The 27,584-nt window shown below is 36.7% G+C and overlaps 1 pseudogene; it reads left to right on the forward strand.

Moving 5' to 3' along the window:
- The window catches only part of LOC124959198 (zinc finger protein 708-like), a 92,484-nt pseudogene that overhangs the window by 39,463 nt on the left and 25,437 nt on the right, over window positions 1-27,584 (forward strand).

Genomic DNA, 27,584 nt, shown 5'->3' on the forward strand with positions numbered 1-27,584 from the left:
CATTTAACTACCATCATAGCACCATACAAGTTGTTGTTTAAACTTGGCTGTAGGTAAAAATCCTACAAAATATTCTATATTAATAGATACAGTATATAGAATCATATTACACATAATTATACTAACAACTTTTGGAGGCAGTATTCACTGATGAATACAAAACTTATGGGTGAAACAGATGTAAACATTACATTGTGTAGCTTAAATGTGAGTCCTTTTAAACATTCATTAATACAATTCTTTCAATTTTACTGAAAAAAAGTATAATTATTTTAAGTAAAAATTATAACACTTTATTGTGGAAGTTATAATGCACAAATACAAACCAATTCTTGAACAAGAAGATAGGAGAGAAAAACAGCCTAAGATTTTTATATATTTGTTATAAAATTTATGCTATAGTATCTGTATGCAAATTGCAATTTGTTAAGATGCATATTGTAATCTTTATTTTTTTATTTGTATTTTTTGCATATTGTAATCTTTAGAGCAACTAGTAAAACTCAAAATCTTGCCACATTTAAATACTGGTAAGAAATTAAACTGAACACAACAGATATTTCTTTAAAAATATGCACAAACACTGTAGTCCTAATAGTGCAAAACAGAAAATAACCCAGATATTTTTTATTACTGAAGCGGATCAACAAATTGTCCTGCTTCTACATGGTATTGCTCAGCAATACAAAGGAGCATATTGTTGAAACACATACTCTGGTGGAATCTCATAAACATTGTGTACTGAAACAACTGGACCTAAACTCATGTGTATTGTGTGATTATAGGCACAATGAACCTAGGGTTCAAAAAATCATAATCATAAATTTCAACTGAGGCAGAAAAATGTTGACTGGGAATATCCACAAGAATTTTTCTTGGGATATTGTAAATATTCTATGCTTAAAAGCAATAACATTTTATAGGTGTATTTGTCAAATCTGCACAGTCAATATTTGTTATATTCAATATGTTTCCTTATGAACTAACTAAAAAATAAATAAATTGGAGCTTGGCTGGGGAGTGGACAGGAACATAGAAAAAATAAAAGTAGCATAATTAGAAGATGTCGAATCTAGGTGACTGTTATATTGTACTAGTCACTCTTTTATGTATTTTAAAATTTTAGGTAATTAGCCATTTGTATAAATATAAATATAAATATCTGATCTATATTTATTCTTAAGATCTTAGTTGTTTCTTGGATTATGATAGAAGCAACTGATTATTCATGTATTCTGAGCAAGACTCATTTTACTCCTTTGTTACTTTGGGAAAATTTATGAAACTTAACATGAATGCTTTGTGTGTGTGTTTTGCATGAAAAGCATATATCGATGCAAATATTAAATATGATTGATTTGTCCAAAATTGAGTATTTTAGAATAACAGTAAAAATTTGGTTTTTGTTTTAAAGTAGGGCATGTTTACTCATCTTATGGATTTTAATATCGAAAGGTGTTTATTTTTGTCTTAACCCTGGAGGTGACATCTTTCTGCTTTCATTTCATTTTGGCCTCTGTTTGGTAAGTGGGATTGTTTTTATTTTTTTCTCAGTACAGGTATGAGCTTCAAGAGTCCTTTACCATTGAGCTGCATCTCCAGACCTTTTAGTTTTTGTTTTCATTGTGAGACAGAATTTCACTAAGTTATGACACTAGTGTCTAACTTGTATTTCTCCCACCTCAGCCTCCTGAGTTTCTGGGATTACAGCATGCACCACTGTACCCAGTTTGACTTTCTTTTGGATTGAATTGTTTCCCAGTAAAATCTTTAACCTCAATGATGCTCTTCATGAGCAGAGTACTAACAAGAGTGCCCTATAAATAGTGTAATTAAGTAGTGTAAATAGAGTAAATAGATTAAATAGTGTAATCTCAGTAAATATAAGTTCAATGAGAAAAAATAGTCTCTCAAAGATGACTTTGTGAAAATGGTAGAAATTAGGTAATGCAGGTGCTACAGTTTGGATAGATCTTCCCCCAAGGTTGATACATTAAAAACTTGGTTCCAAGGGTGCTTTACACTGTTAAAATCAAAAGATGACTTCCATAGTACTCAAGTGTTAGGTTAAATTGTAGCTGGAGGAAATGTCCTCTCAGCATATGTGTCTTGGGCATTTGCTTTCACATTAAAAGGTTTTTTTTAGGCACAATGTTTTCAGTTAGTCTATGTTAAAAGTGATAAATAACTTACAAATACTAAAGAGAAATGCAAACACTGTAGAGTGCAGTAAACACATTTTCCAATTTAGTCCATGAAAAAAATATTTTAAAAAAGTCACTGAGATTTCATTTCTTAAACATAGTTCTAAGCTATTTATTAATATTATTCCAAGATTTCTAAAACAGTTGAAGTGTTCTTTTGTGAATATTCCTGATAATAAGTAAACAGGGTATATAAATCTAAAAAGAATCCTGCATTCATTACAGAAGATTTACTTTATTTTCTTGTTGTAGAGCACCTGCACAACTATTGTGGTCTAGGAAAGTTATTTGAGTTTTGGAATCAAGCAATAGTGATTTTGAATTTCATCCCAGACTAGGCTTTTAGTAGATACAGTGTTATAAATTTTTCCAAATTTGAAAAATAATATAAACTATCTGAAAAAAAGCAGAATGAAAGATTGCAAAAACATCTCCAGTTATTCATGCTCCCCAGCCCTTGCATTGTGTTCTTTTACAGTTTTCACTTACACACAGAATTTTATTCCCAAGCTTAGGATCTAGAATGGTTTATATACTTGGCCAATATTACACAGTGAACATGAGAGTGTACCAGTTTTATGCCTAGGTCTGAAATGTTTGAAAGCTTTTTCTTTTCCTTTCCAAACTCTACCAACTCCATAAAGACTTATGAAAATAAGATACCATGTAGAGGAGAATAAAAATGCCCCAGGGGACATCCAACTCTCTCCCAGAAGTTGAGACACAAAGTCAAGTAACAGAACATATGCCTGATGGAGCCCAGCAGACACAAGAAGAAGAGCCTAGGTAAACCCAGCCTAAATTTGTCTTCATCATGATCTGACAATTTAAATCATAAACTACTATGCTTGGGGGTAGCTTGTTATGCTTAAAAGATGTCTAACAACACACACATTGTAAACAGGATGCCAAGAATAATGGAATTCTGATTTACAAGCAGTAGACATGTAATAGGTACTAAGTTTCTGTTCCTCTGAGTTAATATGTACTTTTTTTTTAGATCATTTTGAGTTACATGAAAATACATGGAGACATGAAAACATGTTGACAGTGCTTAAATTCTCACAGGACTGCACAGCAAATGATGAAACAACCATAGCCTAAGATTAGGGTCAAGGCTAAAATGCAAAATGTTTGTCTTTAATCTATTCCCTTCACATCAAACTTGGTGTTCAATGTAAGAGCAGATCTGAAGTTCACATGGGATTAATTTCTTCTTGGACCACAACATCTGTTATTCACCACATGATGTCTGCAAGGGGATGTGCCAGTGCCAAACAGCAGTTGGGAAGCAGTGCACTACCTTTGGAGACTTACTTTTCTCAAGGTACCATCTCTTCCCCACTTGGGACAAAAGAGATTTGAGGAGGGAAGTCATGTTTCCTCAGCTGTGATTTTTCAAAAAATGTTTCAGGTCATTCACTTCCCTGAATTCATGGGTATCAGAACCCACAAATCTGCATTTGCATTTTTGGCAGTATTTTGCCACTGAGGGTGCCACACACCTAAATGTGGCGTGTGCATTGAGATGTTCTGGAAAATTAAAACACAGAGGGAGTTGTGAATGTTTAGTGCTAAAATATGTTCAATTAATAATAATTTTATATTGGTCATGTATTAAAATGAAAATGTTTCAGTATGTTGTGTTAAATAAATTATTACAATTGATTTCACTTACGTGACCACTAAAAATTCAAGGTTTCACATGTGGTTCATATTTGATTTTAATGGACAGTGCTGCTGTTGTGGGCTTTCTTCTTTGTAGAGATCAGGCTGCTTCTTCAAATTACAAGAGGATGAGCTGGATGTTGTGGTGTATGCCTGTAATCTCAGTCATTTGAGTTCATGAGGCAGGGGAATCACATTTGAGGTCAGCCTTAGCAACTTAGTGAGACCAAAATAAATTTTAATAAGAACTGAAATACAGCTCAGTGACAAAGTGGTCCTGGGTTTAAACATGCACACACACACACACACACACACACTCACTCACTCACATACACACAACCAGAACATGAGAGTTATAAAACCTAAAAATTGAAAGTAATGTTAACTATTATTTACATGTGTAAATAAAGATTTTTGATAATGTTATTGGTAAATTGATGTGACTTTAATTCTCTTTCTGAAAAGGGTTGTAGCCAAGAACTGATCAATCTTATATATTGCAGCCAGAGTTTTAATTTCCTCACCTGCCACTCTGGGCTAAAGGAATCTGAGCCTGGAACTTTGTCCATTCAGGTTGGAGAGATGATAATTACCTAATAAGATTCATAGGCAGATAATAGGGGGTGGAATTCAGAATCTGGAGGATTTTCATCTGTGGCTCCAGAAAAGCTCTGAATCCATCTTCAGGTTCCCTGATGTCTGGGTAGCTTTGTCATAGACTCTGTCACTCTGATGTCACGTGATGGAGGATTTATAGAGAGGTTGCCTAAACATAGCAGAAGCCAGAAAATGGTAACTCTTCAGGGTTAGGTTTGGTGTAAAATGGAATAAGGGTGGATGGAAGCAGCCAGAACTGGTTGTGAGTTCCTGGGCTTTTCTAAGGTCAGGTACTAAATGGAATTCCATTTCAACACAGATACACATTAATATTTTATCTTTTTCTGGCTCACATTTTTAGAGTAGACTGGTAACCAGCACCCTTCTTGTATTATCCTGTGCCTGAATAATTATCATTGAGTGATTTGGCATCCTCTTAGTGTAGCTCCTTGCCTGTATTTTACACTGAACCAGAATGGGTCATGAAAACAGGGAGGGTCATAATAGGAGAATCCTGACTCATGGAAGGAATTTATATTTGGAGAAATATGTTCTGTAGAATTTCTGGTCACTATTTTCTACCCAGAGTTACCCTGTTTCATAGTGTGTTTTCCAAATCTATGTACTTTTTCAGTAGTATTTGAAAGATATAAAAATGTTTCCTAAGAGGCAAGATTCAGGTGGATTTTGTCAAAAAGAGTCATAAACTAAAGCCAACATTTGAGCCTAGAAAATGATATTGTTTGTATTGTACAATGTAATGTAATCAATGATATTGATTGTATTGAGAATACATATCACTTTCACTGGACATGCAAAGTTTTGCTAAATCATCGGATCACTTCTACAATGAAAGAGAGTCCAAAGCTACTTTGCTTGGAGGGGGAGCCCATATCTTAGGAACAACTCCTTTTAGAGGACTCCAGTTATTTCTGAAGTCTTTTATATCCTGGTAGAATAAGCTGACTCACACAGAAAGTGTTTACCAGTACAAGCAAATATTTAAAGATTCTTATGACAGGGAATTTGGGTAAAATCTACTTGTCAATCATCAATAGTCTATATTTTTACATACTGTCTTTCTTTTAATGATGACCTGCCTATTAGCCTTTGAAATTGTTTTGAGGGCAAAAATCAATCACAGTTTTAAATCACTTGTTTAATAGTCCATTGGAAGCATGGCCCTCACAAGTGGGACTTGATGAAGTTGACCAAGATAACTTCTCTTCATGAACACTTTCCTGAAAATATTTTATCCAGAGCAGTCCAGTGCCTCAGGCAAAAGATATGTGCTCATGGGATTTCTATTAGCATGTGGCAGTGTTCTCCCAGAAGCCAAAACTCCATTCTTTATCCCTTTGAATATTCTCCTCAGTACGAAAAATGTTTGTAATTGGTTTGATGCATGTTGAGGTATTAAGGTTCTGATAAGAACTATGGTATTTTTTACACTTTTGCTTGCCCCATCAGCAGCTGATTTCTTTTGATTACATAGATATCAATCATCTTACAGGAGGCCAGTGCATGATTGCCATCTCCTTTCATGTGGACACAGTTTATATTACTGACAATATTTTCAAGGGCATGTTTAATGTCTTCATTCTTAGCTGGGATGAGTCCTCTTTCCAGGTAAATCTATGTGCATGTACCAAATTGAAGGTATATTTTGAGTCAATATAAATGCTTGCTTCCTTTCCTTTGGTCATTCAGAGCTTTTGTCAGAGAAATAATGGCTTTCTGGGCTGATGTTTTTAGAAGCAAAATGTCAGTTTTTATTATCTGTTGTGCCATAACTACATAGTCCAGCTATCCACTGGTCATTGACCATGAACTTGCTTCTATCAGTAAAGAGGTTCCAGTTTATCTCAGTGATAGACTAATCAAGCATACCCAACTTGCTAAAGAGTCTCCAAGATCTCTGAGTCATCATGTTGCATTTGTCAATTATCATCTGCTGGAAATAGGATTCCTTGATTTAAGGTATGCATGATTTCTCCTGCAGTTGACATTTGAAATGTCAAATGGGATGATCTGGAATCTCCTTACACTCCCAGTAGTCAGCTAACATCCACCCTTCTGTTTCAGTAGGACAGGACTTGACGATGTACAAATGCACTAATGAATTGGCAGTGGGTTTCTCAACTTCTTGTGGTAAATCACAAGTGGCAATCACACCCCAAAGGAAGGAGGACCCACATTTTACTATGTGGTAAATCTGTTCTGACACATAAGTTACTGATCACAGTTTGTCTTCAATGTGTGTAAAAGAACTTCAAGGACTGGACCTTGTTTCTCATTTATATAGATTCTTAACTTTTATGTATCAGGAGGGTTTAGAGCAGGGTCTGCCATGAGGCTTTGTTTTTACTTCTCAAAGGCAGTTTGGAATTCTGGTGTACAAGTCTAATGTTTTATTTGTTCCTTTTAAGGGCTCATATAGAATTTTACCTATTAGTTCAAAATTATGTGTCTAAATATGGCAGTATCTGACTGTTTTAGTCAGATTTTTCATTGATGTGACTAAAGTTCTGTTTAAGAGCAATTTTAGGGAATGAAAAGTTTATTTTGGGCCTTACAGTTTTAGATATCTCAGTGCAGAGATGGCTAACTCCATTCCGCAGGGCCTGGGAAGAGTCAGAACACCATGGAAGGAGAGTGTGGTGGATGAATGCACCTGGGGACATGGTTCCAAGAAGAAGAGAGTGCTGTATTCATCAAGGAAAAATATAAACCCCAAAGACACGCCCCCAGGGACCTACCTCCTCCTGTCATACCCTACTCGGCTACAGTTACCACTCAGGCCCTACCAGAGGATTAATGTACTGAATAGGTAAAACTCTCACAACCTAATCATTTTACATCTAAACCTTCTTGCATTGTCTCATGCATGAACTTTTGGGGAACAACTAATATCTAAACCATAATACTGACATTTCCAGAAACCCATGTACCTGTTTCAGGTTCCTGACTTCTGTAAGGCTAAAGATAACCTGCTTTACATCTGATATCAAAATTCAGGTATATTGTCTAATCTGTAATCCCAGATAGGTGATTTATTTACAAAATGCAGTAACTTTAGTGGACATCTCATCTACATGAGGTAGGTTGTTTAATGCAGCAATATAGAATTTGCAAATCTGAATTCATAGTAGGGATTGACTATAAGTCGATCATCCTCATCTGTGAAAAGATTTCTTTAACCAGCCATAATCCTCATAGCTAGCAGTTTTGATGGACTTTCATTAAACAAATTACAAAAGATTTTTAAATCCCCGATGGAGAACAACACAGCAACACTGGAAGGTTACTTTGTATTGAAGTCCTATCACTCAAAAGTAGTGATTAGGAATTCCTTATCAGAGAGATGCAAAAAAATCATTTCTTAAATTCAGCATGGTGAACCAGCCTTAGTTGCCTACTATTGTCATTAGTAAGGAATATAGATGAGGTACTGTGGAATAAATATCTGACTCCATGTTCTTTTTAGCTCTCAGATCTTGTCTGAATTAGTATTTATCAGTGGGTGTATTTTATTTCTTTTTTTAAACAGACAGGATTTTGGTAGTGCAGGGTATTTGGCAAAGCCAACTAAATCCATCTTTTACCATCTTTTAAGAAACTGTCCACAAAGACTTTATCTCTATTAACACTTCAGGGAATACTGTTTCTTCAGGGAGTTGGGAATGAAGTTATCAGCATGTTAAATAAAACCTTGTTTGAGATATTATTGATTATCTTCCTCAGGGTCACTTTGACCCATACAAACTTATTTACTTTTTTTTTTTTTAAGCCAGGGATTGTATCTAGGGGAGATTAACCACTTAACCACATCCCCAGCACTTTTTATTTTTGATTTTTATTTTGGGGCAGAGTCCCACTAAGTTGCTTAGGGCCTTGCTATGATGCTGAGGGTGGGATTAAATTTACAATCCTTCTGCATCAGCCTCCCAACATCTGGGATTACAGTATGTACCACTGTGCCTGACTTAGTAGTGTTTTTTAAATCTCTATCCCAAATTGATTTATAAGTTTTAAAATATTGAATAGTTTTTTCATTACATAAAAACTTTTTGCTTTAATGAATAAAAAGTTGACATTTTTATGTATGTACACATGAAATATAAATATCATTTGACTATTTTGATTTTGTTGTTTTCTTAACATGTTTCCATTACTCTTCACATTTAGAATAATTGCCCTGCTCTGATAAGTCTTTTAACATTTACAGTTTCTTTTGACCTTAGTGTTTATTTTTCTCTGAATTCCAGATCAAATAAACTTGGGTAAAACTTGAGCTCTATTATTTACTGTATGCTTCATAGAATATCATAAAAGGTGAATACTATTTCTGCTATCATCTTATTTTTGGTTTTATGAGTTAAGATATGAAAACTTTTAGAGTGATATGGATACATTTGAAATGATCATAAAGGATTGATGTTGATGCAGGGAAGATGGTGTATTATAGTGAGGCAGAATTTCTTTCTGCTCAGTTAACCAGAAATCAAGCAGTGAAAATACTGCTTAGAGTAAAAAGACTGGAAGGTTGCTCTGCCTTAACTGAATCAGAGACTGTTCAACTCTTTAAATGGGTCTAAAAAAAGGTCACCATGTTTATCAATTACCATTGGCATCCAAACCAGGAGCCATCTTGAGTATACACTACAGCTGTGCCAATGGAAGGTGGGAACCCATATCTGGGAGTTTACGGCTAGGTCTGAGTAAACCTACCTGAGTCTAATAAAGACTTAACTGAGCCTAAAAACCCAGGAAAAATCAGGAACTGGGAGCATTTTGCTCTGGTGAACTCAAGTTTAAGTGACTAGAGAGAACCAATTCTTTCCAAGTGAGTTCTGTAGTTCACAGGAACTCATACGACCACCTACAATAAATCAGGAAGTTGATATGGTGGGTGTCAGAACACTTGACTTTCTACTCACCTGCCTGACTGATCCTTTACACTGTCTATCCTTGGAACCCACCTGGTCTGGCATCTGCCCAATCACCAGCACCTACCCAATCTGGTGCCCTTCCTGTTCCTGGTACCTACTGGTTGTCTGACATAACCCTGTCTGATTGGTCCCTGTGATCCCAACTTGCCCTGGACCTCTGTCCCTCTGCCCCCAGTCTCCTGACCCCCTAACACCTGACCTCACACCCTGCCCCCCCCTTGACCTCATAGTCCTGCAGCTTGACTGTCTGACTCATAGCCAGTTCCCTGCCAGGCCTGCCTGACCAAACCACCTGCTTTTCCATCTGGCCCACAGGCTAATCCACCCAACCCTCCATTTCACCATCTGACCTGCCCAGCCCATCACAGATTGATATCTACCACAATTTAGAAGTATATTTATTGAACACTGCCAGCAACTCACTACACAACAAACCTACTGGAATCCCACTAGAACTTAAGCCCTTGCAACCAGGAACTCCAGGCATGAAAACTTCAATCACAGAACCCAATGGGCACCATACCCTGAGAGTGAAATGAACAGGTCCTCCTATTCCACCCCTTACCAATCACCCAAGAAGGGAAGTTTAGAAGTCTTAAACACCAGTTGGCAACTTGGTGAGCAACACAATAAAAAGGAAGGCCATGACAGCCCACATTCCATATTCCCATGCTCAGTTTATACCTCAAGAAGAAAGTTTATTGTTTTGGTGTTTTCTTTTATTTGAATATGTACTGATTAATTCAAAAACATGAACACACATACTTTTGTTTCTTCTCATTTATAGCCTTATTGTTAAAGGTTGCTGTTTTTAAAAATTATTTATTTAATATTTTTTTTACAGACAGCACCTTGATTCGCCATACACAAATGGGGTACATCTTTTTGTCTCCATGGTTGTACACAATGTAGACTCATACCATTCTTGCAATCATATATGAAAAAAGGGCAATGATGTCTGTCACATTTCACCATCTTTTATACTCCCCTCTCATTTCCTTCTAACAACCCAGAGTTTCTCCATTCATCTCTCACTCCCCACAACCCCACCTCCATTATATATCATCCTCCACTTATCAGGGAAAACATTTGGCCTTTGTTTTTTGGGATTGGGTTATTTCACTTAGCATGATATTCTCCAATTCTATCCATTTATTGTAAATGCCATATTATTCTTCTTTTTGGCTGACTAATGTTCCATTGCATATATATACCACAGTTTCTTTATCCATTCTTCTGTTCAAGGGCATCTAGGTTGGTTCCACAGTCTAGCTATTGTGAATTGAGCTGCTATGAACATTGATTTGACTATGTTACTGTAGTATGCTAATTTTAAGTCCTTTGGGTATAAACTGAGGAGTGGGATAACTGGGTCAAAAGGTGAGTCCGTTCCAAGTTTTCTTAGGATTCTCCACACTGCTTTCTAGAGTTATTGTAACAATTTTCAACTCCACCAGCAATGTAAAAGTGTGCCTTTTTCCCCACATCTATGCCAACATCTATTATTGTTTGTGTTCTTGATAATAGTCATTCTAATTGTAGTAAGATGAAATCTTAAAGTTTTTTAAATTTGCATTTCTCTAATTACTATAGATGTTGAACATTTTTCATATATTTATTAATTGCTTGTATGTCTTCTTTAAAGTGTCTGACCAGTTCCTTGGCCCATTTATTGATTGGGTTCTTTGTATATTTGGTGTAAAGTTTTGTAAGTTTTTTATAAATTTTGGAGGTAAGTGTTCTATCTGCACTGCATGTGGAAAAGATTTTCTCCCACTCTGTAGGCTCTCTCTTCACATTTTTGATTGTATCCTTTGCTGAGAAAAGGCTTTTTAGTTTGAATCCATCCCATTTATTGATTCTTTCTTTGATTACTTGTGCTATGGGAGTCTTGTTGAGAAAGTCTGATACTAAGCCAACACAATGAAGATTTGGGTCTATTTTGTCTTCTATTAGATGCAGGGTCTGTGGTCTAATTCCTAGGTCCTTGGTCAATTTTGAGTTGAGTTTTGTGCAGGGTGAGAGATAGAGGTTTAATTTAATTTTACTGGAAATGGATTTCCAATTTTGCCAGCATCATTTGTTGAACAGGCTATCTTTTCTCCATTATATATTTTTGGCTCCTTTGTCTAGTATGAGGTGTCTATTTGTGTTCATTCATCTCTGTGTCTTCTGTTCTGTACCATTGGTCAGCCTGTATATTTAGGTGCCAGTAACATGCTGTTTTTGTTACTATTGCTCTGTAATATAGCTTAATATCTGGTATTGTGATACCTCCTGCTTCACTATTTCTGTTCAGGATTGTTTTGGCTATTCAAGGTCTCTTGTTCTTCCAGATGAAATTCATGATTTCCTTCTCTATTTCTGTGAAGAATGTCATTGGAATTTTAATTGGAATTGCTTTGAATCTGTATAGCACCTTTGGTACAATGGCCATTTTGACAATATTAATTCTGCCTATCCAAGAACATGGGAGATCTTTCCATCTTCTAAGGTTTTCTTCAATTTCTTTCTTTAGTGTTATGTAGTTTCATTGTAGAGATCTTTCACATCTTTTGTTAGATTATTTCCCAAGTATTTTTTTGAGTCTATTGTGAATGGAGTGGTTTTCCTAATTTCTCTTTCAGAGGATTCATTATTTATGAATAGAAATGCATTAAATTTATGCATATTGTTTTTATATCCTGCTACTTTGCTGAATTTATTTATTAGTTCAATGTTGGGTCTTAAGCCCCCTTGCCCTTCTCGACCAGTGGCAAGGGAAGGGGACACTCCCCAACAAGGTCACATCAGGATAGGTAGGGCCAACTGATGGCCCGCTCCCAGCCCTCCAGGCAGAGGACAATCAGATGCATCAGAGACACCCGTCACAGCAGGAACTCATTTATTGAGGAAATCCCACAGCTTTTATGTAGGGTGGGGGCTAGGCGGGAACCAATCAGCTTAAAGGTCAGCAAGGCAGGGGGGTTCACGCAGGCGAGAGTCCCAATGGACTATATGGCAAGCATGAGCTGATCATGTTTGCAGAACTGTTGTTAACCAATCTCTGATGGTGGTCCCGTTTATCGTCATGAACCTTTGAAACCGCCTTCGAGCCTTGATCTTGCTCACTCGCCAGGGAGTAAGGAGTCAGCCTGAGTTCGTTAACGTGTCATTAGTCCCAACACATCCCCCTTTGTGGTTTTATATTAAAGGTGTGTCTGTCTTAGGTTGCCCCTGGGAGGGTCTTACCCATCATGGAACATCACCCTAGCAGTTTGGGGGTCCGCCTTACTTAAAGGTGTGCCTGCCTTAGGTTGTCCATGGCAGAGCAACATCCTTACCCATCATTGGACAATGAGGCTCTAGCCCTCATTTCCTGTCTTAGGTCAGTATGAGCTCCCCATGAATCTTATTCTTCTTTGACTACAACCTTAGCACTTCAGGTGGGCCCCTCAGGAGGAGCAGGGCTTAAGGGACAGACACTTAGACCCCAGTGTCTTGATATGAGTGATCCATGATCTATAGGGCTCCCAATCATCATTATGAAGGGTGGTATAATGCTGTCAGACCACCATGAGCTGCACAGACTTAGCCTGGCTTTTCAGGAAATGGATAAGCTTATTGATTATGCAAGGTCCAAAGGTGAACACAAGGATAATGGTGATTAGCGGTCCCCTAAGCAGGAGGAGGTAGGGGAGCCACCCCTATAACCCAGTCCAGAGGAAATTTGAGTGGAGCTTGCTCCTATGACGTTCCAGATCTTCTTGTAGGTTTTTGATTTTATCTTGTACAATGCCAGAGCGGTTGGCAGAGAAACAGCACTCTTCACCAAGGAACAGGCAAAGCCCTCCTTCCTTCACCTTTAGAAGATCCAAACCATGACGATTTTGCAGGACAACAGTGGCCAAGGAATCAAGTTGAGCCTGTAGATCTAAGATGGTAGAGCTGCAAAGCGTAATGTTAGGAGTTCTGTGTAGCTCTCAAGGAAGTTCACTGTCCAAAGTTATGAAGTCAGAGACCCTAATCTTAATCACTGTTGTCCCATTTTTGCTACTGCGCATTACACTCTTAAATGTCATTTTAAGAAGTTTACTTATATTGAATCCTGAGTCTATATGAACATTAGTTAACACAATTTAACATTGTATCTAAACATGAATTTAAGAAATGCTGAGAGATTTTAACTTTCCTTTTGTGTGGCAAAGTGACAAAATGTTTTTATGTTTAACCTTTAAACAAATCAGGCTCTCAATAACCTTCAGAAATACATTTATCAAATTTTACATATACCCTATTGATGACAGGTCCTATAATAGAACATTAAATGATAGAAATAAATCCCCAATAAAATTTACTCTTTTTAAGTTTAAAATTACTATTACAGACAAGTTTAATCTGTAGAATACCAGCTTGATAAATTCCCTGTTTTAAAAACTTGTATACCTGGAAAATATGAGCACATTCAACATACAAAGAGTGACCATTTCACAATTACACTTTTATATTACCAAATTTAGTTTTTAAAGAAAAATTTAGACTCTGTAATGTAGTTCAATACTCTAACAGTTGCTTAACCATAATTGTATAAACCCCAATTTTTAAGACTAATTGTTCTGAAGAATAAAACTTAATAGACACAAAGTTAAGAGTAAATTAGTGTTTCTAAGAAAGCCTTGTCATTTTACCATATAGATTAAACTTTGGTTTATATCAGAACATTAGTATTTCACCTTAGGAAAAAACCTTAAATAGCTTTAACTGTGTCACATACATACAACCAACTTAGTTACATGCAAACTTATTGAAACTTGCCCTTTACAGACTTTCTTAGCACTTATTTAGACCCTCATGTATTTCATCACACAAGCACTTTCTTACCCAGAAACATTTTGTTTTCACTAAATATATTTCCATATTTAGAACCTTTTATTTTCTCTTTCCTGTTGACCCCTTTTTGTTCACCTTCTAAAACAACTCTTATGAAATTTCTTAATTTATATAAATTACTCCATTTTAATAAGATTAAATATTTTGTTATTTATACTACTCTAATTGAAACACAGTTGAAACCTTTAGAACCCTTTGTATATAGAATTATACCTGTTAGGACATAACTCTTAGTAACCTTGTTTTTAGTTTAGTGATGACACAAAACAATTTTTTCTACAAACACATTTGAGTAATCCCATGCATGTCAACTCTAATTCACTTATTTTGTAAAAACCAAGATATCAGACAGGTGTCCTGAACAGTATTTGCCATCTCTTTCCTGTTGAAGAAAAGTCCTAGAAAAATTGATGTTAGACATTTTACAAACATCAACATTTTATTAGTTTGACCACCTAGAGACTCGTGAGTTATTTTCAAGACATTTTACTTCTAATAGTTTACCCAATTTAAATTGAACCTCTTTAAATCACGTGAATTAAAAATATTTGGATCCATTTTTAAATTTTAATTTTAGGAGCGCTCAGTTTTGATACAGACAAAACCTGACATCAGACAGCACGACATACACATAACAAAAAATCAAAGGCCTTGAAACTTTATAGGTGAATCTCCATTGCAATGTAACAGATGTTCAAAAACTAGTTGAATAAAAGAGATTGAACTGATAGAATTCAAAAAAAACAGAGTCCTGGAAAAATGATATGGCCGTTAATTACTTTAGTAAAAGCACCATAAAATTTACTTTTGCTGGAGTTCAGGTAAGAATTTTTGCTCTTTTCTTTTCTTTTTTTTTTTTTGGGGGGGGGTTTGAGACCAGTCTCCTACTGAGCCTTCAGGCTTTCTCTATTTACATTTCAATGTAAGCCTTGACTGAGATCTGGATCTGAAAGGGGCTAAAATGTTCTAGCAGAAACTTGATGCCTAGGGTATTTTAACCCTTATTCCTGGTTAGTAATCAATTCAGGTTTGGACACAGAAAATTGTGAAACAATTATCTCCCAATACTTGTGGGGAATGGGGCTACTATATCATACTCCTTACTAGGACATGCCACTGATGGTTGGGCTGGTTACTCCCTCCACACTGTCATATGTGGGACCTCATGGCAGGAGGACTAGGTGGGCTGGGTGGGGTGAAGTTGGAGGAGGAGGAATTAAGAGGGGGAGAAGAAGGAGGCGTTCAAGTTTGCAGGAAGAGCAGAGAAGCACAAGAAAGAAGAGACTTGAAGATAAGGAATCCCTTTCCATCTGCCCGCTCGCTTGCGGAAGCTGTGTGCCAATATCTTTGGTAGCCACAATCCACCTTCCCATGGAGCAATCTTTCATCCCTGCACAGGCCAATTTGTGATCGGTAGTCATTCCTTCCCAAACTAACATTTTAACATTTACCAGGAAGGCCATACAGGGAGGGGGCCTTCTGTGATACTGTGAGTTCTTGCCCAGTATCACAAAATGGCCACCGGGAAGATTTTCCACCATGTGATGGGAGGAGAGTGAGGGCTTTCATTGGAGTCTGATGTGGCCCCAGAATACAAGATGGCAGCAATGAGCCTCAGCAGGGTGGTAGTGGGCCCTCCCTATGTGTAGAGGCTGACTGCCCTTGTCGTTCCTCAACCTCAGGAGGAGCGGATGGAGATGGATTGGGTTCCTCATTAAAGGTCTCCCAATGTTGTTTACTATGTGGCAAGTTTCTGGAAGGAGATGCAATGGGAGGAGCCGGCAGTTCTTTACGCGGCGGCTCTTTGCAGGGAAACTTGGAGCCCCCTTTGGGAGGTCCTGGAGAGAAGCAGGCCTTAAGGGCAGATAATGTAGGGCAGACTCCCAATGGGGGGCCCTCCCCTAAATTGATTTTCCTCTTTCTAACAAGTTGTTCCACACGATCCCATGTGGACCAGTCAAAAAGATCAGCAGCAGGGAAGCCAAGGGGCCACCCCAGTGAAGGTGTCCCAGGCTTTTTCCGCCTGTGTATCAGAATACTCAAGGCCCCTACTCTTCAGCATGAGTCTAAGAGCTGAGTGCACAGGGTCACCATGTGTGGTGTGTGTATGCCCCATCTTTTCAGGGATGCCTTACCTCGGAACTCGCTTGGCCCGATCTGCAGGTACTTTCAGTTTCAAAACTGCCTCTTTGGTTTCAAAACTGCCTCTTCGCTTTGGCTGTGGTTCAGCCTTGAGGGGCCTGATATTGGGCACCAAATATCGGGGTCTTAAGCCCCCTTGCCCTTCTCGACCAGTGGCAAGGGAAGGGGACACTCCCCAACAAGGTCACATCAGGATAGGTAGGGCCGACTGATGGCCCAGCTCCCAGCCCTCCAGGCAGAGGACAATCAGATGCATCAGAGACACCCATCACAGCAGGAACTCATTTATTGAGGAAATCCTACAGCTTTTATGTAGGGTGGGGGCTAGGCAGGAACCAATCAGCTTAAAGGTCAGCAAGGCAGGGGGGTTCACGCAGGCGAGAGTCCCATTGGACTATATGGCAAGCATGAGCTGATCACGTTTGCAGAACTGTTGTTAACCAATCCCTGATGGTGGTCAGGTTTATCATCCTGAACCTTTGAAACCGCCTTTGAGCCTTGATCTTGCTCACTCGCCAGGGAGTAAGGAGTTGCTTTAATTGCTGTGGCTAGTGTTTCAAGGATGATGTTGAATAGAAGTGGTGAAAGATGGCATCCCTTTCTTTTCCAGTTTTTAGAAAGAATGCTTTCAGTTTTTCTCCATTAAGAATGATGTTGGTGGGCTGGGGATATAGTTCAGTTGGTTGAGTGCTTGCCTTGCAAGCACAAGGCCCTGGGTTCAAATCCCTAGTACCACAAAAAAAAAAATAAAAAAGAATAATGTTGACCATGGGTTTAGCATAGATAGCCTTTACAATATTGAGGTATGTTCCTACTCTTCCTATTTTTTCTAGTGTTTTAAGCATGAAGAGGTGATGTATTTTATCAAATAATTTCTCAGTTTCTATTAAAATGTGCATGTGTTTCTTAACTTTAAGTCCATTGATGTGATGAATTTCATTTATTGATTTCTGAATGTTTAACCAACCTTGCATCACTGGGATAAACCCCACTTGATCATGGTGCATTATCCTTTTAATATAGTTTTGTTGGTGATTTGCCAGTATTTTGTTAAGGATCTTTGTATCTATGTTCATCAGGGATATTGGTCTAAAGTTTTCTTTCTTTGATGAATCTTTGTCTGGTTTTGGTGTCAGAGTGATACTAGCCTCATGGAATGAATTTGGAAGGGTTCCCTTCTTTTCTATTTCCTGGAATACTTTGAGGAGTATTGGTATTAGTTTTTCTTTAAAGGTCTTATAGACTTCAAATGTAAATCCATCTGGTCCTGGGCTTTTCTTGGTTGGTAGGCTTCTGATGATTTCTTCTATTTTGGTACTTGAAATTGATCTGTTTAAATTATGCACATCTTCCTGATTCAGTTTGGGAGGATCATATGTCTCTAAAATTTTTCCAATGTGTTTGATATTTTTTATTTTGTTGGAGTATAGATTTTCAAAGTACCTTCTAATTATATCATGTGTTTCAATGGTGTCTCATGATCTTTCCTTTTTCATCATAAATTCTATAATTTGAGTTTTCTCTCTCCTCTTTGCTAGTGTGGCTTGTGGTTTATCAATTTTGTTTACTTTTTCAAGAAACAAACTTTTTGTTTTGTCAATTTTTGAATTGTTTCTCTTGTTTCAATTTCATTGATTTCAGCTCTGATTTTAATTATTTCCTGTCTTCTACTATTTTTGGTTTTGAGCTGTTCTTTTTCTAGGGTTTTGATGTAATGTTAGGTGATTTAGTCATTGACTTTATATTTTTAATGTTTGAGCTTAATGCAGTCAGCTTTCCTCTTAGTATTGCTTTCAGAGTGTCCCAGAGATTTTGATATGTTGTGTCTTTTTTCTCATTTACCTCTAATAATTTTTAAATTTCTTCTCTGATGTCTTCTGTTATCATTGCATTGTTCAATAGCATATTATTTTGTCTCCAGGCATATGAGTAGTTTTTGCTTGTTACTTTATCATTCATTTTTTCATGTATGCTTCATGAACAAAGATGCAAAAAAATTCTTAATAAAATACAGGCAAATATTTGGATCCACTGGCACATGCCTGTAATCCAGTGACTTGTGAGGCTGAGGCAGGAGGATTGTGAGTTCAAAGCCAGTCTCAGCAAAAGTGAGGTGCTAAGAAACAGAGTTAACCCTATTTCAGTAAAATACAAAATAGGGTTGGGTATGTGTTAGTGTTTAAGTGCCCCTGGGTTCAATCTCTGGTACCCAAAAAGAAAAATGCACATAACAACACATTAAATAGATAGTTCACCATGGTCAACTGGGTTTTATCACAGGGATGCAAGTTTGGTTCAACATACAGAAGTAAATAAATCTAACACATCATAAAAAAAGACAAGAACCCATAATTATCTCAATAGATGCAGAAAAGACATTTGCCAATTTACAACGTTTGCTCATGTTTAGAACACTGAAAAAACTAGGGATAAAATGAGCTTACCTCACCATTGTAAAATCTATATATGACAAACCCAAGGTAATCATTATTCTGAACAGAAAAACTAAATGATTCCCTTTAAAAATGGGAACAAGACAAGGATCACTTCTATTTTTCACTCCTATTCAATGTACTCCTTCAAATTTTAGCCTGAGCAAAAGAATGAAATGAAGGGATACAAATAGGAAAAGAAAAGCTCAAACAATCTCTTTTTGCCAATAAGATAATTCAATATGTTGAAGTCCCAAAAACATCCATGAACAAATTTATAGAACTCATGGATAAATTTAGAAAAGTAGCAGCATACAAAATTAATACTTTAAGTTGATTGCATTTCTGTATGACAATGGTTAATCAGCGTTAAGAGAAATTAGAAAAACTTTAAAATTCAGAATAGCCTCCAGAAGATGAAAAATTTAGAAATCAACCTAATTAAAGAGATCTCTAGGGGATCCAAGATGGTGGACTAGAGGGAGACTGCGTTCCTTGTTGCTCTGTAACTCCAGTTTAAAGCAGAGGATATCTGTTTCTTGGGAAGGCAAATATTGCTGCTTATTGATTCCCTGCAGTTTACCCCATTTGTCTGCTGTGATCACCTGCAGTCTTCCAGAATATCAACACGTTTTTTGAGTGCAGATTGCTCACTGTCAGACACCTATCATCTGCCATTTGCCTTCCTCTCACCTGTCCATCGCCTGCCTTACACCTATCAATCACCCAATGCATGAGATTCACCTCTCGATCGTCCAACAACAGACAGCAAACTGATCGCCGACCACCAGTAGAGCACCAGCTGCCTGCTGTTGCCTGAAAGTACACTGTTACAGTGCCTACAGGTTTGATTACACGTGGCTGCTGCCATTTTGAGACTACAGCCAGGCCCTGTAGGACCCCTGGCTGGACTAACTAAGCCCAGTCTCCAGTATCCCTCAGCCCCACTGATCACTCCCTGCCTCTGGGACCCTCACATCGACTCACTGCTCCCTGCTGCCAGGACCTCCACACCAACTGACTGTGCACTATCACCAGAACCCCAGACTGACTGATTGCAACCAGTCTCCAGGATCAAAAAACCACACCAAACCCACCCGAACTCCAGGAACCCTGCCTGACCAACCGCATCCCACCTCCAGGACCTCCTGCTGACCACGGCCATATCCTGAGCTGCATCTCCCCATTTGACAACATGTTTTGAAGCCAGAGTGGCCATCTTAGATAATCCTGGAAGCCATAGCTCTGATCTTTAGGTGGAGCAAAACCCATCCTGAGATGCCTGTTGGAGGCTTGAAGTTCAAGGGGCTATTTGGTATAGAATTGCATAGTGTCTGAATTGGGCACTGCTAATATTGATCTCCCCTTAAATAAAGGGTTTGGGAAACTTATAGGGCCACTATAAGCCTATAGGGGAAAACTGCAATACCCCAGATCTGCACTGCTAGAGGGGAAGATACATAAACAACATGAAAAAACAAGGGAAGAAAATGAACCAAACAAATCTAGATTCTATATTAATAGAATCAAATGACAGTATGTTTAAATGTCAGAAAAGGACTTCAGATTATACATGATTAAGATGATTCACGATGCAAAGGATGAGATAAGAGAGCAAATGCAGGCAATGAAAGATAATACCAATAAGCTGAACGAAAAAGTGCAGGAAGCAAAAGATCATTTCAACAAAGAGATAGATTCTTAAAAAAAAATGGAAATCCTTCAAATGAAGGAAACAATAAACCAAATAAAAAACTCAATGGAAAGCATCACCAAGAGACTAGACCACTTGGAAAACAGAACCTCAGACAATGAAGACAAAATATGTAATCTTGAAAATAACGTTGCCCAAACAGAGAAGATGGTAAGAAATCATGAACACAATCTCCAAGAACTATAGGACATCATAAAAAGACCAAATTTAAGAATTATTGGGAATGAGGAAGGCATAGAGATACAAACCAAAGGAATGAACAACCTATTCAATGAAATGATATCAGAAAATTTCCCAAACCTGAAGAATGAAATGGAAAATCAAATACAAGAGACTTGGAGGACACCAAATGCACAAAATCACAACAGATCCACACCAAGGCACATTATAATAAAAATGCCTAACATTCAAAATAAAGATAGGAGTTTGAAGGTCACGAGAGAAAAACATCAGATTACGTATAGGGAGAGACCAATACAGATAACAGCCAACTTCTCAACCCAGACTCTAAAAGCTAGAAGGGCCTGGAACAAAATATTTCAAGCTCTGAAAGAACATGGTTGCCAGCCAAGAATCCTATGCCCAGCAAGACTAACCTTCAGATTTGAAGATGAAATAAAATCCTTCCATGATAAACAAAAGTTAAAAGAATTTACAAATAGAAAGCCTGCACTACAGAATGTTCTCAACAAAATATTCCATGAGGGGAAAATGAAAAACAACAATGGAAGTCAGCAAAGGGAGGAACTACTTTAGAGAAAAACCACTCAAAGGAGAAAGCAAGCCAACTTAAAAACCAAATATAAGCCAAATGACTGGGAATACAAATCATATCTTAATAATAACCCTGAATGTTAATGGCCTCAACTCATCAATCAAAAGACATAGACTGGCAAAATGGAATAAAAAGGAAGACCCAACAATATGCTGCCTCCAAGACTCATCTCATAAAAAGAGACAACCACAGACTAAAGGTGAAAGGATGGGAAATAAACTACCACGCACATGGACTCAGTAAAAAGTGGGAGTTTCCATCCTTATATCAGATAAAGTGGACTTCAAGCCAAAGATAGTCAGAAGGGTAAAGAAGGACATTTCATACTGCTTAAGGGAACCATAAATCAGGAAGGCATAACAATACTAAATATTTATGCCCCAAACAATGGTGCATCCCTGTACATCAAACAAATCCTTCTCAATTTCAGGAATCACATAGATGACAGCACAATAATTCTCGGTGAGTTCAATTCACTGCTGTCACCACTAGATAAATCTTCCAAACAAAAACCAACCAAAGAAACCATAAAAATCAATAACACAATCAATAATCTAGACTTAATAGACATATATAGAATATTCCATCTACCAATGAGCAGATTCACTTTCTTCTCAGCAGCACATGGAACCTTCTCGAACACAGACCATAAATTATGCCACAAAGCAGCCCTTAGGAAATGCAAAAAAATAGAGATATTGCCTTGTGTTCTATCAGATGATAATGGACTGAGAGTAGAAATAAATGACAAAATTAAAAAACAGAAATTACTCCAGCACTGGAGAATAAATAATATGCTATTGAATGAAACATGGATAGCAAAAAACATCAGGGAGGAGATAAAAAAATTCTTAGAGGTCGATGAGAATGATGATACAACATATCAAAATCTCTTGGACACTATGAAAGCAGTACTAAGAAGAAAATTCATTGCATGGAGTGCATTCCAGAAAAGAATGAAAAGTCAACAAGTAAATGACCTAACATTGCAGCTCAAAGCCCTAGAAAAAGAACAGAATAATAGCAAAATTAGTAGAAGACAGGAAATAATTAAAATCAGAGCTGAAATCAATGAAATTGAAACAAAAGAAACATTTAAAAAAATTGGCAAAACTAAAACTTGGTTCTTTGAGAAAGTAAACAAAATAGACAAACCCTTAGCCACACTGACAAAGAGAATGAGAAAGAAAACTCAAATTACTAAAATTCATGATGAAAAAGGAAATATCATGACAGACCACTGAGATACAGAACAGAATGAGAAGCTACTTTGAAAAATTGTATTCCAAAAAAACAGTAACTACCGAAGACATTGACAAATTTCTAGACACATACGCTCCTCCCAAACTGAACAAGGAGGACATATACAATTTAAACAGATCAATATCAAGCAATGAAACAGAAGAAGACATTAAAAATCTAACATGCAAGAAAAGCCCAGGACAAGATGGATTCTCAGTCAAGTTCTACAAGACCTTCAAAGAAGAACTCATTCCAATACTTCTCAAAGTATTCCAGGAAATAGAAAAGGAGGGTACCCTACCAAAATCATTCTATGAAGCTAATATCACCCTCATACCCAAACCAGGCAAAGACACATCAAGGAAAGAAAATTTTAGACCAACATCCTTGATGAATATAGATGCAAAGATCCTTATCAAAAAATTGGCAAACTGTATCCAAAAACATATTAAAAAATTGTGCACCATGATCAAGTGGGATTCAGTCCTGGAATGCAAGGACGTTTTAACATCTGTAAATCAATAAACGTAATCCATCATGTCAGTAGACTTAAGGATAAGAATCAAATGGTTATTTAAATTGTCGCAGAAAAAGCGTTCAACAAAATAAAACACCCCTTCATGCTCAAAACACTAGAAAAAATAGGAATAGTAGGAACATACCTGAACATTGTGAAGGCTATTTATGCTAAGTCCATGGCCAACATCATTCTTAATGGAGAAAAACTGAAACCATTCCCTTTAAAAATGGGAACAAGACAGGGACGTCCTCTTTCACCACTTCTATTCAACATTTGTCCTCGAAACTCTCACCAGAGCACTTAGACAGACCAAAGAAATTAAAGAGATACGAATAGGAAAAGAGGAACTTAAGCTCTCACTATTTGCTGATGACATGATTCTATATTTAGAGTATCCAAAAACCTCCTCCAGAAAACTTCTAGACCTCATCAATGAACTCAGCAAAATAGCAGGCTAAAAAATCAACATGCATAAATCTAAAGCATTTTTATACACAAGCAATGAAACACTTGAAAGGGAAATGAGGAAAACAACTCCATTTGCAATAGCCTCAAAAAAAATAAAATACTTGGGAATTAATCTAACCAAAGAGGTAAAAGATCTCTACAATGAAAACTACAAAACATTGAAGAAAGAAATTGAGGAAGACCTTAGAAGATGGAAAGATCTCCCATGTTCTTGGATAGGAAGAATTGATATTGTCAAAATGGCCATACTACCAAAACTGCTATACAGATTCAATGAAATTCCAAGTAAAATCCCAATGATGTACCTTACAGAAATAGAGCAAGCAATCATGAAATTCATCTGGAAGAATAAGAAACCCAGAATAGCTAAAGTAATCCTTAGCAGGAAGAATAAAACAGGTGGTATTGCAATACCAGAACTTCAACTATACTACAAAGCAATAGAAACAAAAACGGCATGGTATTGGCACCAAAATAGACAGGTAGATCAGTGGTACAGATTAGAGGACACAGACAAAAACCCAAATAAATACAATTTTCTCATACTAGACAAAGGTGCCAAAAATATGCAATGGAGAAAATATAGTTTCAAACAATGGTGCTGGGAAAACTGGAAATTCATATGCAACAGACTGAAATTAAACCCCTATCTCTCACCCTGCACAAAAATCATCTCACAATGGATCAAGGACTTTGAAATCAGACCAGAGACCCTGAATCTTATAGAAGAAAAAGTAGGTCCAAATCTTCAACTTGTTAGCTTAGGATCAGTCTTCCTTAACAGGATTCCCATAGCACAAGAAATAAAAGCAAGAATCAATAACTGGGATAGATTCAAACTAAAAAGCTTTCTCTCAGTAAAGAAAACTATCAGCAATGTGAAGAGAGAGTCTACAGAGTGGGAGAAAATCTTTGCCACTCATCCTTCAGATAGTGAAATAATTTCCAGAATATATAAAGAACTCAAAAAACTCTACACCAAGAAAACAAATAATCCAATCAACAAATGGGCTAAGGAAATAAACAGATGCTTCACAGAAGAAGATCTACAAGCAATCAACAAACATTTGAAAAAATGTTCATCATCTTTAGTAATAAGAGAAATGCAAATGAAAACTGCACTAAGATTCCATCTCACCACAATTAGAATGGCGATTATCAAGAATACAAGCAACAATAGGTGTTGGCGAGGATGTGGAGAAAAAGGTACACTCATACACTTCTGGTGGGGCTGCAAATTAGTGCAGCCACTCTGAAAGCAGTGTGGAGATTCCTCAGAAAACTTGGAATGGACCCACCATTTGACCCAGCTATCCCACTCCTTGGCCTATACCCAAAGGACTTAAAATCAGCATACTACAGAGATACAGCCACATCAATGTTCATAGCTGCTCAATTCACAATAGCCAGACTGTGGAATCAACCTAGATGTCCTTCAATTGATGAATGGATAAAGAAACTGTGATATATATATATATATATATATATATATATATATATATATATACAATGAAATATTACTGAGCTATAAAGAATGATAAAATTTTGGCATTTGCAGGCAAATGGATGAAATTGGAGAATATCATGCTAAGTGAGATAAGCCAATCTCAGAAATCCAAGAGATGAATAATCTCACTGATAAGCAGATGATGACACATAATGGGAGGTGGGAAGGGGGCAAGAATGGAGGAAGGAGGTACTATATAGAGGGAAAAGGGGGGGTGGGAGGGGTGGGGTGAAGGAAAAAATAACAGAATGAATCAAACTTCATTACCCTATGTGAATGTATGATTATGCAAATGGTATGCTGTTACTCCATGTACAAGCAGAAACAACATGTATCCCATTTGTTTACAATAAAAATGAATTTAAAAAAATAAAAAAGAGATCTCTACAATAAAAACTACAGGACATTAAGAAAGAAATTGGGGAAAAAGTGTAGAAGATGGAAACATCTCCCATTTTCTTGGATAGGAGAATCAGTATAGTCAAAATGACTTCACTACCAAAAGTGCTATACACGATTCAAAGGAATCCTCATTAAAATTTCTATGAGGGCTGGAGATACAGCTCAGTTGGTAGAATGCTTGCCTTTTAAGCACAAGGCCCTGAGTTCCATATCCAGGACCACAAAAAAAAAAAAAAAAATTTCTATGATGTCTTCATAGAAAAGAGGAAGTCATGAAATTTATTAGTGAAAATAAGAGGCCCAGAATAGCTAAAAAATTCTTGGCAAGGAGTACAAAGCCTGAAACATCACAATACCAGGCCTTATATTATACTGCAAAGGTATGGTAACAAAAAAAAAAAAAATAGTATTGGCACCAATGTAGGAAAGAAAGCCAATTGAACTTAATAGAAGACACAGAAAAACTCACATAAATACAGTTACCTCATGTTAAACGAAAGTGCTCAAATGCACACTGGAGAAAAGATAGCCTCTTCAACCAATGTTGCTGGTAAAATGGAAGTCCACATGTAATAGAATGAAAATTAATTTCTATTTCTCACCCTACACAAAAATCAACTCTCAGTAGATCAAAGACCTAGAAATTTTACCAGAATTTCTGTACATGCTAGAAGAAAATGTAGACCTAACATTCCAACATATTGGCACAGGAACCGCTTTCTTCACAGCAAAAGAAATGATCAATAGCATGAAGAGAGAACCTACAGAATGGGAGAAAATCTTTCCCACCTGCATATGTTGTTAATGTCTAGGACAAGCAAAGAATTCAGAAAGCTTAACACCTAAAAAAAAGAACAAAAAATTTTTAAAAATTAAAAAAGTAGCAAAATAAACTGAAGAGACCCCTCCCAAAAGAATAAATATGATCAACAAATATGTGAAAAAATGTTCAACATCTCTAGATATTAGATAAAAACAAATTAAAAGTACCCTGAGATTCCATCACACTGCAGACAGAATGGCAAATATCAAGAATACTAGTAACAATATTCATGAGGAAAATGGGATGGTCATGTATTGTTGGTGGGATTGCAGATTGTTTCAACTCCTCTGGAAAGCAGTATGGAGATTCCTCAAAGAATGGAACCATGATTTAACCCAATTATCCCACTCCTCAGTATATATCCAAAGGATTTAAAATCAGCAAACTACAGTGAAACAGTCACATTAATGTTTATAGGAGCATAATTCACAATAGTTAAGCTATGAAACCAGTCTAGGTGCTCTTCAACAGATCTATGGTTAAGAAATTGTGGTGCATATACACAATGGAATATTAATCCACCATAAGGAAGAATGACTTTATGATTTTTGCAGGGAAAGGATGGATCTGGAGAATAATATGCTAAGTGAAATAAGGCAATCCCCAAAAACCAAAGGTGGAGTGTTTTTGCTGATTATGTGAGAGATAAACCACATAAAGTGGGGGAGGATAAGAAGAGAAGTTTAGTAAAGTATACAAGGCTGAACAAAAGGAGGAAGGGGGACAGAATTAGGAAAGAGAATAAATCAGGCATAATTTTTCTATGTACACATATAAAATATATCTTAGTGAATCCCACCATCATGCCCACCTACAAAAATAGGATCCTAATTAGACTAAGACATATCTGTTGCTTGTATAATTTTATCAAAATAAATTCTACTGCCATGTAGAACTTAGAACCAATATTTTTAAGAAAAAAACAGTTCTTTGAAAATCTAAGTATGATTATCCTCTTATAAAGATCATATAATATACACATGTATCAAAACTTTTAATTGCATGAATATGTGTAATTTTTATATTTTGAAAATAAATTTGAATTAAAAACAAAACAAAACAAAACAAAATCCAAACAGGATCATTGCTGCTATTTGATATTTTAATAGCATACATAAAATACCACAAAATATTTGAATTAAATTCACTAGTAAATGTTTCCTTTAGTGGTCTACCTTATTGCACTTCAAAATTTTATCTTATGCCACTGGAATTGAAATCACTAGAGAGCTTGTAACATATTCAGAAAACCCAACCCCATCCCAGAAC

Source organism: Sciurus carolinensis, chromosome 11 (genome assembly GCF_902686445.1).
Source record: "Sciurus carolinensis chromosome 11, mSciCar1.2, whole genome shotgun sequence".
In the NCBI taxonomy this organism is placed as follows: domain Eukaryota; kingdom Metazoa; phylum Chordata; class Mammalia; order Rodentia; family Sciuridae; genus Sciurus; species Sciurus carolinensis.